The sequence below is a fragment of the Bos javanicus genome, chromosome 14 (assembly GCF_032452875.1).
Source record: "Bos javanicus breed banteng chromosome 14, ARS-OSU_banteng_1.0, whole genome shotgun sequence".
Taxonomy (NCBI): domain Eukaryota; kingdom Metazoa; phylum Chordata; class Mammalia; order Artiodactyla; family Bovidae; genus Bos; species Bos javanicus.
The window spans coordinates 80,053,575-80,066,442 of record NC_083881.1 but is presented as its reverse complement, the minus strand read 5'-3'; the positions used below and the strand labels follow the sequence as shown (position 1 = coordinate 80,066,442).

Here is a 12,868-nt window from a genome sequence, read left to right as displayed (position 1 = left end):
ATCTCCTTTAGAATGGACAACCCTATACAGCATACTAAAAAGCAGATACATCATTTTGTCAACAAATTTCTATATAGTCAAAATTATGTTTTTTCTAGTAGTCATGTATGGATGTGAGAGACCATATAGAAAACTGAGCGCTGAAGAATTTATGCGTTTGAACTGTGGTGTTGGAGAAGACTCCTGAGAGTCCCTTGGAGTGCAAGGAGATCAAACCAGTCAATCTTAAAGGAAATCAATCCTGAATATTCATTGGAAGGACTGATACTGAAGTTGAAGCTCCAATATTTTGGCCGTCTGATGCGAAGAGCTAATTCATTGGAAAAGACCCTGATGCTGGGAAAGATTGAAGGCAAGAGGAGAAGGGTGCGACAGAGGATGAGATATTAAATTATTGGAGCTAATATATTTACTTGTCAAATTCATTTAATTTTCCAAAAATTGTTGTATAATTAGAAGGAAGAGGAAGGGCGGTGGGGGAGGAAGAGAATGAGAGGCAGGAAAGGGAGGAGGGGGAGAGGAAAAGGAGGAGGAGCTCTTCTTTTTAATAAATATAAACTCCGTATTTGAAATGCTTGGGAGTGAAAATCTAATGGACAGAAAAGTCTTTGGTTTTAATAATAATACAGAAACCAAAAAGTATAGACATGTTTTGAAGGATCGAATGATACTAATTACTTTATCAAAAGTAAAATTGAAATGAAAAATTTCGAAAGGGCAATTTTCCAAGGAGAGTCACTTTATTAACTTCAGTTATTATTCAAAGTTTGTTCCAGGATATTTTTAATATTAGCTGAACTCTGATTTCATTTCAGATATCAAAGTAACAAATAGCCCAAAAGGTCAGCAATTAAATCACAACTCGGTGACTACTTCCTCAGTGTAACACTCTGCTAGAATAGATATGTACTAAAGGTGAAGAAAAACTAAATATAGATGACTAAAAACTTAATTTTACTGATATTTGTTTGATTTTTTTCATACTTTTAAGCCAGCATAAACATCCCTCCAGACTCCAAGACTACTGTCAGAAAATCAGCTAGCTGTCAAGAAGAGTTCATGTTCCTGAAGCATTGTGAATTATTATTATTTTTTTATGTGACGAAAAGTAACACAAATGGAAAACAGCTGTCAGGCATAATTCAATTCATTATTATTTAATGCAACAGACAAAGGTAGAATCTTATGAAATATTAATTCCTGTAAAAACAGAAGCACCGTTGCGGCCATTTCTTTCAGCTCCTGACGGCACCAGGGGAGCCAGCACAGAGCTGTGCGATGTCCGTAGGGTTCTGGACGTCGGCTGACCTCCACCTTGTCACCGGAAGGGTCTAGGAACGGTCATGTAATCGTGGGCAGTGAAGTCAGAAGAGGCTTCTTCTTCCTACAATCCACAGAGAATAACTACCATGCAGTGTTAGGTAAACCATGCATTTAAGATGTAATTATTGAACATTTCCAAGATAAATTTGGTAATCAGTCTTTAAAAACACCTGCTTTATTTTCTGTTGTTGCTGTTGTTGACCTTTGTCTTACGTGGCCACAAAGGTTTACTTCTCTAAGTTAACTTTTCCTAAACGAGACGTGAGGTCTCCACTCCTCCCAGGAAGAGACGACTAGTTAATTTAACTTTTCCTAAACGAGACCCGAGGTCTCCACTCCTCCCAGGAAGAGACGACTAGTTAATTTAACTTTTCCTAAATGAGACGCGAGGTCTCCACTCCTCCCAGGAAGAGACGACTAGTTAATTTAACTTTTCCTAAACAAGACGCGAGGTCTCCACTCCTCCCAGGAAGAGACGACTGGTGCTGATAAAGCTGTGAAATTAACACACCCTTCCACTCTTTTAGATCCTTAATTCTAAAGAACACATCTTTTTAAAGCACAGTTTTTACTTTTGACTCCCTAATCTAAAATCTATCCACGGTTTTCTGTGTTTTTAATAGTTTTTATTTTAAAACAATGGTATGATGGCATGTGACGGAAGACATTATATGACCTGGCCCCGTGTATTTCTCCAGGTTTAATTTTAATAGTTTTTATTAAAAAACCGGTATGATGGCATGTGACGGAAGACATTATATGACCTGGCCCCGTGTATTTCTCCCGGTTTATCCAAAGCATTTCCAGTTTCACTCTATAAATTTTAGCTTCCAGTTTTCTTGTATTAGGCTACCTCAGAATGTATGCATTTACCTCATTCTTCCCCACCTTTTCTAGTTCTATAACTTGTTTATTTTCATTCTCTAAATTTCAAATCTCAAGGACACATTCTCTAAACTTCTTTTGCTCTGACTATTACTTGTCTTCTTACCTCTGCACTTTTTATAGCAATTACTATTTTTAAATAAAGTACATATGGTTCTTTGAGGTGCATCCCTCTCATTATAACCTGAGTCCCATAAGGCCCAAGACTGTGTTTTGACAATTCCCTTATTGAATGTATGGCAAGTAACAGGTATTAATACTTGTTGAATGAATAAAAATGAAGGGTTTTACTATTTCAAGAACTAAAGAATAGCAGTAACAGAAAAGGAATTTGTTTTTAGGACAGTGCATCATCAGCAGAGTTAACACAAATATTTCCATCTAACCATTAGGAAACACATGTCACACTTATGAAGAATAAGCGTAGTTCAGTTCAGTCACTTAGTCATGTCCGACTCTGCGACCCCACGAATCGCAGCACACCAGGCCTCCCTGTCCATCAGCAACTCCTGGAGTTCACTCGGACTCACGTCCATTGAGTCAGTGATGCCATCCAGCCATCTCATCCTCTGTCATCCCCGTCTCCTCCTGCCCCCAATCCCTCCCAGCATCAGAGTCTTTTCCAATGAGTCAACTCTTCGCATGAGGTGGCCAAAGTACTGGTTTCAGCTTTAGCATCATTCCTTCCAAAGAAATCCCAGAGCTGATCTCCTTCAGAATGGACTGGTTGGATCTCCTTACAGTCCAAGGGACTCTCAAGAGTCTTCTCCAACACCACAGTTCAAAAATTATGTAAAGTTTAAAAATAAAATAAAATTAAAAAAAAAATAAAAAAAAAAAGCATCAATTCTTCGGTGCTCAGCCTTCTTCACAGTCCAACTCTCACATCCATACATGACCACAAGAAAAATGGACTTTTGTTGGCAAAGTAATGTCTCTGCTTTTGAATATGCTTTCTAGGTTGGTCATAACTTTCCTTCCAAGGAGTAAGCGTCTTTTAATTTCATGGCTGCAGTCACCATCTGCAGTGATTTTGGAGCCCAAAAAAACAAAGTCTGACACTGTTTCCACTGTTTCCTCATCTATTTCCCATGAAGTGATGGGACCAGAAGCCATGATCTTCGTTTTCTGAATGTTGAGTTTTAAGCCAAATTTTTCACTCTCCTCTTTCACTTTCATCAAGAGGCTTTTTAGTTCCTCTTCACTTTCTGCCATAAGGGTGGTGTCATCTGCATATCTGAGGTTATTGATAGTAATTTGCGGTAAATTTGACCCTATGTTTCACTCAATTCTTGACTTATTTATAAAGCCATTTCGTTGTTTATCACATGCAGGACTGTGTCCCCACTAAGAATTCACTCTTTTGTTTGCCATGATCTGTGGTCAGCGGTGTTCTCTGTCAGGTCCTTCACAGATCCTGGTCCTGTCTTGAATAACTTACAGACATGTAATACATACTTGACATTGAAATAGATTTAACATCTCTGCATCTTGCTATCAAAAACAACTCGCAAATGCAGCTGAGAAAGGGCATCACAGATGCACACATGGATATCCTGTTTTCTTACAGAGAGAAAAAGAACTTGTTTAGCATATTAAAATCGTACCTTACATCCGTTGTTTTGGCACTGCGGGGATCCAGGCATAAACGATGCATCTAACCTCACCTTCGTAATGAGTCTCCTGACGCTCACAGCAGAAGGACACGGGGAGGGGGCATCATTTCGGGCTGCTATTTGTTAATCTCTGATTTGATTTGTGGTTATTTGTTGCGAAGAAGCAATTTATGACCATCAGAAACCAGACTTCATGGGAACTTATGAGCTCTCTTTTGAAGGAGTGTGTGATGAGAAAATGGTATTCATAGGATGATCAGGAAAAAAGAAAAATGATTCTCTTTACCTAAAAGAATGATTTCAATGTGAACTGCTCTTTGTGTGCAGTCACACACACAATTTAGTTTTTATGAAGAGCACAAAAACTAATGCTATATTATACGGATAGAAAATAAGGGTATTAAATTAATTAAAATTAAATAGTTTTCAGTTTTTCTTTATTCTGTAAACTATCAAACCAGTTTTCACATGAGTTTAGAAATTATAACAACTACAATAGCTAAATAATCTATGTTTTACATAATAAAAACAGTATTTAAAATTTCATATTCAAAGTGGCATTTTTATCATAGCAATTTTCTTTCGAAGAGAAGAAACATTATTGTCAGTAGCATTTTATTTTGTAGAAATGAGAAAATTAAAGTGCAATTATCTTTTCTTACATCTAAATTAAGCAACCAAAAGCATAAAATGTCAGTTGAACTAATAATTATATTTGAGGAATTACATTTTAGAACCCATGTAATACCTATGGAAATTGGATTCAATTTGCTGTCCCAAAGGAAAAAAATAATAATTTTCTCTCAACAGATAAGACTGTTTTACCTAAAATTATTTAGAACAAAATAGATTTTCTAACTCTGTAAACTTATCTCTTATATGGTAATTGAATTATGTTTGTGACTAACATAAATGTATTAGGGTTCCCCAGAGAAACAGATCCATGTGTGTGTGTGTGTGCGTGTGTGTGTGGGTATACACACATATCTGTTATACGAATTGGCTTACGTGAGTGTGGAGACTAAAAAATCCTGTAATCTGTTATCTTCAAGCTGGGAGCCTGGAAAACTGATTTTGTAATTCAGTTTGAGTCCAAAAGTCTGGAAACCAGGAGCAGAGGTGACCCAGGGCAGAAGATAAACGTCTCAGCCTGAGCACATAGAGCAAATTTGCATTTCCTTTACGCTTTACTTGTAGTCAAGCCCTCAAGAGACGAGATGATGCTCACACGTGTTAGTGATGGTGGTGTTCTTTACTCAGTCTACAGATTCAAATAATAGTCCCTTGAGAAACACCTTCACAGATACACTGAGAAGTAATGTTCTATTAATACCAGCTATCTAGATATCTTTTAGCTCAGTCAAATTGACCATAAAATTAACCAGTCCAAGGTGGTACCAGGATAATAAAATATGTGAGATAGGAAATGTTTGTTGATATCCTCCCTAGATTTTCCATTCTATCATCAGATCCTTTCATGGGTATCCAGGCCTGAATTTCAATTTAACTGAAATTCATTGACTATTCACTCAGTTCTTACATGGTTTCTTCTTTTCCTCACATCGACTATACTTGAAGATCTTCCGTAAACCAATCTATTCTTTAATATGTATTCCGTTCTATTTTCTCCTTCTCCATCGTGGTGTTCTGGAGGGTGATTTACATGCTAAAATAACTAAAATAACCCAGTTGAATTCTGTTAGTTGACTATAAACCTGGTTAGTATAGTTCCTAGTTATAGTTCAATAGTTCCACTCTAAAATAAAGCTTCTCTATGAGCAACTTAAACTAGGATAGAGATTTTCTAAATGATTTCTGAGCCTGCTGTACCCTGAAACCTCTGAATTTACCCAGATTTAGAAATATACTTTTATGGGATCTTAGCACCAAGTTTTACTGTGTTTTCTTTGTGTGCAAATCTCCAGATAGATCTTAAAATAGCATATTTCTTATTTCACACTCAAAGAGGCATTTCTTAGCTCATGCTCATATTTTTTTTACTAAACTTTATATATATTTTTTGACTTAAGACAATAACCATTTGTCCTCATGGACCTGTGGTTGGATGTGTGTGTGCTCAGTTGCTCAGTCATGTCCCACTCCTTGTGACCCCAGGAACTATAGCCCAACCAGAGTCCTTTGTCCATGGAATTTTCCAGGCGAGGATATTGGACTGGGTTTTGCTATTTCCCAGGGGATCTTCCTGACCCAGAGACTGAACCTGGATTGAGCCTGCATCTCTCTCATCTCCTGCCTTGGCAGCAGCTTCTGTACCACTGCTCCACCTGCAAAGACCCCTGGTTGTATGCGAGCTTGCTGATCTAGGCTAGCCCTGACTCAGATGATTTGTTTCTGCTCCAAGTGACTCTATTCTAGTCCTTCTCCTACAATTAGTGGATCCGTTCGGGCAGTTTTTTTTTTTTTTTTTTAAGGCGATGTCAGAAGCACAAGAAGGAAAGGAGAAATATATTAGGCCTTTTGAGGTCTAGGCTCAGAACTGGCACGACGTTACTTCTGCCTTATTCTATTGGCCAAAGCATAGACTTCTACTTTTTACAGAAGTTTCAGATGCACATCAATACCGAGCAGAAGGTGCAGAGTTCCCGTAGACCACCTTCCCCAACACATGCAAATAACTTCTCCATTAGCAGCATCCCCGTCACCTCAAGTGGTACATTTGTTACAAATTGATGGACAAACATTGACACCTCATTATCACCAAAAGTTCATAATTTTCATAAGGATTTACTCCTGATTTTGTACATTCTCTGAGTTTAGACAAATGTGTAATGAAGTATCCCCCTCATTACAGTGCTGTGCAGAGTAGTCCCAGTGCGCTCCAGTTCCTCTCTGCTTTGTGCCTTGCTCCTTCTCTATCCTACCCTCTGGCAAGACCTGGTCTCTTTGCTGACTCCATCGTGTTGTCTTTCCCAGCGTGTCGTGTTGTTGGAATCACACAATTTCAACTCAAATCCTTTTTGACATATATAAGACTGCACATTTTCCTTATACACTGCTCTCTTTAATAAGAAGGAATAAGCACTTAAATTACATGTGAGAAAATATTCAATAAATTGTTGTTACATTTTTCTCTTTCCAGGAAGTAGTAGACTCTTCAGTCTTTAGAAGGGAGAAATGCTTCTTTCTGTTTCAACCGTTCTAGGCATTAATTAAGCAAACTTTATCAAACAAATATGTCCATCTGGACAACAAGAAATCAGTCTTGAGAATAAGATATTGTTTGGTATGAGATTATTGATATTTATAAATAATAAATTAAATTTGAAGTTCTGTGATAGGTAGTACAAGTTAGTCTGCTCTTTTTTTGTCTTTGCATTGCTTATAGAATGTTTCATGTTCTTCTCTATTTAAAAAAAATAAATAAACTTGCTTCTAACTCTTAAACTATAGAAAATATGTCTGTACTCAAGGTTGGCATACCCATTAGAAATAACTGTAATCTTCACAATGGGAAAAAATAGATTAATTCTTCAAATGTTTTGCTAAACATGGCATTTCCTATAGCAGTTAGTAGAAACTGGAAATTTGTTTCCAATGAGTGTTTAACTATGAAATTATTGAAAGATGAAGCTTTGGTAAGTATGATGTAAAATCTGTCCATCTATTAAAAAGCATATGTGAGTCATGTAATAATAATCCAAAAATCATAAACATTCGTATATGAAATGTGATTTTTTTCCCCTTAAATTAGGTATTATTTCAAAAGCATTCAACAAGTGGTATTAAACATCTAAGAATAAAGAATGTGACGTAATAGATTCACAGTCTAATAAGGCTTGGGACATATAAATAAATTACCATTAAAATTATGTGCCACATGTGATATGGCTGTTGGGGAGTGAGAAGAGTTATTTTATTCCTCCATGGAATACCTTAATGAGGCTCTGACACTTAAGAGGTTATACGTATTTTCTCTTGATCTTCCAGATTTATTTCCAATATCCTTATTTTTCCTAATTTTCAAAAGAAAATTATTTCAAAAGAAATAAATAATTTTTATAAGTAAAACAATTTATAATTAAATAATATTAATAAAATATATAATAAATATATATAATAATAAATAATAAGTAAAATAATTTCAAAGAAAATAATTTTCCTTATTTTATTCAATTTCATATATGAAGAACTTGGCAAAACATAGCCATAATTCACCATCCATAAACATTTGAGTATAATTCCAAAATATGTCAACATATATTAAATGTATATTATTAATGAGACATCTTAAATTCCATTTTTTTGTAGTTTTGAAATTCAGTATGTATTTTATACTTAGAGCATACCTCATTTTATACCATTTTATACCAGTTCCATTTCAAGGGCTCAATAACCACAAGTAGATGATAAATAATATTAGAGTATAGCTCAATACAGAGTAAACAGCTTAATATACAAATATTAAACATTTGCATTTTCCAGGAGCCTTAATTAGTGTTAAAATATGCTGCATTTTTTATTTCTGCCAATTTTTATTGTATGACTATGTTTATGCATTTTCCTGCTAGGCTAATTATCTCAAAAATATGTGACTTTTATGATATATTAGAAATTACCTATATTAGGAGATCCAACCAGTCCATCCTAAAGGAGATCAGTCCTGGGTGTTCACTGGAAGGACTGATGCTGAAGCTGAAACTCCAATACTTGCGCCACCTGATGTGAAGAGCTGACTCATTGGAAAAGACCCAGATGCTGGGAAAGATTGAAGGTAGGAGGAAAAGGGGATGGCAGAGGATGAGATGGCTGGATGGCATCACCGACGCAATGGACATGAGTTTATGTAAACTCTGGGAGTTGGTGATGGACAGGGAGGCCTAGGGTGTTGCAGTCTGTGGGGTCGCAGAGTCGGACACGACTGAGCGACTGAACTGAACTGAAATTGTTATTATATAAATATCATCCATTTCTGTTTATTCAATAATGTTCTAAATTTTACTTCAATCTTAAAATTTTTCTGATTTCCCTTATGGGCTTCCCTGGTGGCTCAGCTGGTAAAGAATCCGCCTGCAACCTGGGAGACCTGGGTTCAATCCCTGGGTTGGAAAGATCCCCCTGGAGCAGGGAAAGACTACCCACTCCAGGATTCTGGAATTTCCCTTATGCTTTCGTCTTTGATCCATGAGGTACGTATGCATGAGTGTGTGCTAAGTCACTTCAGTCGTGTCTGAGTCTTTATGACCCAATGGACTATAGCACGTCAGGCGCCTCTGTCCTTGGGAGTCTCCAGGCAAGTTTACTGGAGAGAGTTGCCACGCCTTCCTCCAGGGCATCTTCCCGACCCAGGGATGGAAACCACGTCTTTAATGTCTCCTGCATTGCAGGCCGGATTCTTTACCATCTGAGCCACCTGGCAAGTCCGAAGTATGTATAAGCATGCTTTTTAATTTCCAAAATTGGAGGAAAGAAATTTTTTGATTCATTTATTATTATTGATTTACAATTTAATTCTATTTTTATCTTGAAACATACTTTCCATTATTTCAATCCATTTAAACTTATTGATATTTATTGTGGTTTGGTGCACTTTCTGTCCTGAAGAATGATCCCATATACAATTGGAAAGTGGAAGTGAAAGTCGCTCAGTCATGTCCGACTCTCTGCGACCCCATGGCCTATACAGTCCATAGAATTCTCCAGGCCAGAACACTGGAGTGGGTAGCCTTTCCCTTCTCCAGGGGATCTTCCCAACCAGGGCTCAAACCGGGGTCTCCTGCATTGCTGGCAGATTCTTTACCAGCTGAGCCATCAGGGGAGCCCTATATCCAATTGGGGTGTTCTATAAATGTCAATTGTTCAATCTGATTGATAGTGCTGTACAGTCCTCTATATCCTTCTGATTTTCTGCCTATTTTTCAATTATTGAGAGAGCATTTGATATCTCTAATTAATATTGTTGTATTAATCATCCATTTCTCTGTTTAATTCTGTAAGTTTGATTAATGAATTTTGAATCTCTCTTCCTGCCAAGCTGCCAAGTGGCTTCAGTCGTGTCCTACTCTGTGCGACTCCATAGACAGCAGCCTACCAGGCTTCTCCATCCATGGGATTCTCCAGGCAAGAACACTGGAGTGGGCTGCCATTTCCTTCTCCAAACTAATACATGACACATGGCCAAATTTTGCTTTTTAATCAAGGTTGACAATCTACGGAGTATTCACACTTATTATAATTATTGATATGATTGAAATTTATATTTGGCATTTCTCTGTATGTTTTCCATATTTCTTCCTTGTTGTTCTTCTTCTTACTTGACTATTCTTTTGTGTCAAGTAAATATAAATTTTTAAAATACTATCGTATTTTCTTTGTTATTTATTGTAACTATACACTTTGAAGTTGTCCTTTTTTTATTGTCTGAGTGATAATGATAGGCATCTTACTGTTTTAGATTAATAATAACAATTCCAGTAAAATATAGAAATCTGTTCAAATGTAGCCCTATTCTGTCCTTTTTTGCTATTATTGTCATATAGGCTATGCTTTTATGATGTTCATCCCAATAGCCGGTGTTATAATTTTTTATGAAATCTGTGTCTTCAAAGTGTTAAGACAGTAAATGATCTAAAAATATATCTGCTGCTGCTAAGTGCTGCTAAGTCACTTCAGTCGTGTCCAACTCTGTGCGACCCCATAGACGGCAGCCCACCAGGCTTCCCTGTCCCTGGGATTCTCCAGGCGAGAACACTGGAGTGGGTTGCCATTTCCTTCTCCAAAAATATATCTACATTCTTTTATTTTCACCCACAGGTTCATAACCTCTGGTACTCTTTATTTCTTCATTTGAATGTCAGTTACCATCTGGAATCGCTATCTTTCATTTTAAAGGACTTCTTGTAGTGTTTCTTTTAAGAAGGTTATGTGGCTCAGCGGTAAAGAATCTGCCTGCAACGTAGGAACCTTAGGAGAATGGGGTTCAATCCCTGGGTAAAGAAGATACCCTAGGGAAGGGCATGGCAACCCACACCAGTATTCTTGCTTGAAGAATCACATGGACAGGGGAGGCTGCCGGACTACACTCCAAAGGGTTGCAAAGAGTCGGAAATGACTGATGCAAATACACGCACACTCACACACGCGTAATGAATTCTTTCAGTCTTATATTTATCTGGAAATGGCCTTATTTCATCTCCAATTTAGAAAGATATAGGTTTTTTTGCTGGATAGAATTCTGGCTTTGTAAAGTTTTTGTTTGCTTGCTTTTTTTGTTTTTCCTTTCTGAACTTTAAATATCATTTAAAAATAATTTCATTTTCTTTCACCATCTGCTTTATTTAGAGACTTAAGCTGTTAATTGTACTGATGCTCTTCTGTACATAATGAGTCAATTTTCTCTTCCCATTTTCAAGCTTTTCTGTTTACCTTGATTTTATCAGTCCTGGGTGTTCATTGGAAGGACTGATGTTGAAGCTAAAACTCCAATACTTTGGCCACCTGATGCGAAGAGCTGACTCATTTGAAAAGACCCTGATGCTGGGAAAGATTGAGGGCAGGAGGAGAAGGGGACAACAGAGGATGAGATGGTTGGATGGCATCACCGATTCAATGGACATGAGTTTAAGTAAACTCCGGGAGTTGGTGATGGACAGGGAGGCCTGGCGTGATGCGGTTCATGGGGTCACAAAGAGTCGGACACGACTGAGCAGCTGAACTGAACTATCAATAACAGTTGACCATTACATGTCTGTGCATGTTTCTTGGAAGTATCGCTTGTTTTTCACTAAAATTGTGACATTTTCATTTTTCCCCCTTCTTTTCTTCATCTCCTCTTTTTCTCAAATTCCCATTACATATGTATTTATGCATTGAATTGTTATCCTACAAGTCTCTGGGATTCTTTTTTCCCTTGCCTTTTTAGCTCTGTCCTTCAGATTGTGCCCTTTCTTTTTATTCATCTCTGGATTCAATGATTCTTTCTTCTTGCAATTCAATTATGTCCCCCTGAGTAATATTTTTAATTTTAATTCATTTTATTGTACTTTGCAACTTGAGAAATGCCACTTGTTTCCTTTTCATAATTCCCATCTCCACTGTTTCCATACTGTTGTTTAATTTTTTAAACATGATTTTCCTTACATCTTGGAATAAATATATATTTATAGCAGTTTCAAAATGTTAATCTATTGTTTGTTACACACAACAAATGAAGATACATGAAAACTGATTCCATGGACAATTTTTCTCCTAGAAAATGGCACGCATTTTCTTGTTTATTTGAAAATTCAATATTTTAGGTAATATATTGTGGAGACTATGGATTTAATTTCCTCTCTGAAATTTATTATTGTTGTTTTATGCTTGCTTACTTGTGAAGTAACTTTTCAAACCAGATTTGTGAAATCAGTCTCACTTGCAATGAGTTATTGCTGGCTTCTCCCTATGATTTTTCAAAAATAAATGTTCTTTTAAAAAATTTTTTAGACCAGGCATCACAGATGTCACCCTCATGTGCTTATAGATAAGCGGTCAGTTAAATATTAGAGATTTGTCCTGCTAAGTTGCTAAGTCGCTTCAGTGTTGTCCGACTCTGTGCAACCCCATAGATGGCAGCCCACCAGGCTCCCCCGTCCCTGGGATTCTCCAGGCAAGAACACTGGAGTGGGCTGCCATTTCCTTCTCCAATGCATGAAAGTGCAAAGTGAAAGTGAAGTTGCTCAGGTTGTCTACTTGAAAGTTATACAGTCGTGTCCGACTCCTAGCGACCCCATGGACTGCAGTCTACCAGGTTCCTTCGTCCATGGGATTTTCCAGGCAAGAGTACTGGAGTGGGGTGCCATTGCCTTTTCTGAGATTTGTCCTAAATACTTCAAACTAGTGGCTCTCATGTCTAGTGGATTTATTTGTGGGTAGGGAAAAATATTGAAAGCTCAGGCCATTTTTAAGCCTTTCTGGCTTTTACTTTTCCTTGGGCTCTTTTGCATCTCCAATCCATATGTGCATAACTTTAGAATTTTCAGTTCTAATGAGTTGGATGAACCTAGGGCCTATCTGAAGTAAGTCAGAAAGAGAAAAACAAATGTTGT

At 37.1% G+C, this 12,868-nt stretch overlaps 1 long non-coding RNA gene across 1 annotated transcript in view; it reads right to left on the bottom strand.

Moving 5' to 3' along the window:
• Positions 1-1,141: 1,141 nt before the first annotated feature.
• The window catches only part of LOC133260778 (uncharacterized), a 32,958-nt gene continuing 21,231 nt past the window's right edge, over positions 1,142-12,868 (bottom strand). The window contains exons 2-4 of the long non-coding RNA XR_009740961.1: positions 4,833-5,085; positions 3,816-4,110; positions 1,142-1,384 (exon numbers count right to left, since the gene is read on the bottom strand). This is a non-coding gene — a long non-coding RNA (uncharacterized LOC133260778). The remainder of the gene's footprint in view (positions 1,385-3,815; positions 4,111-4,832; positions 5,086-12,868) is intronic.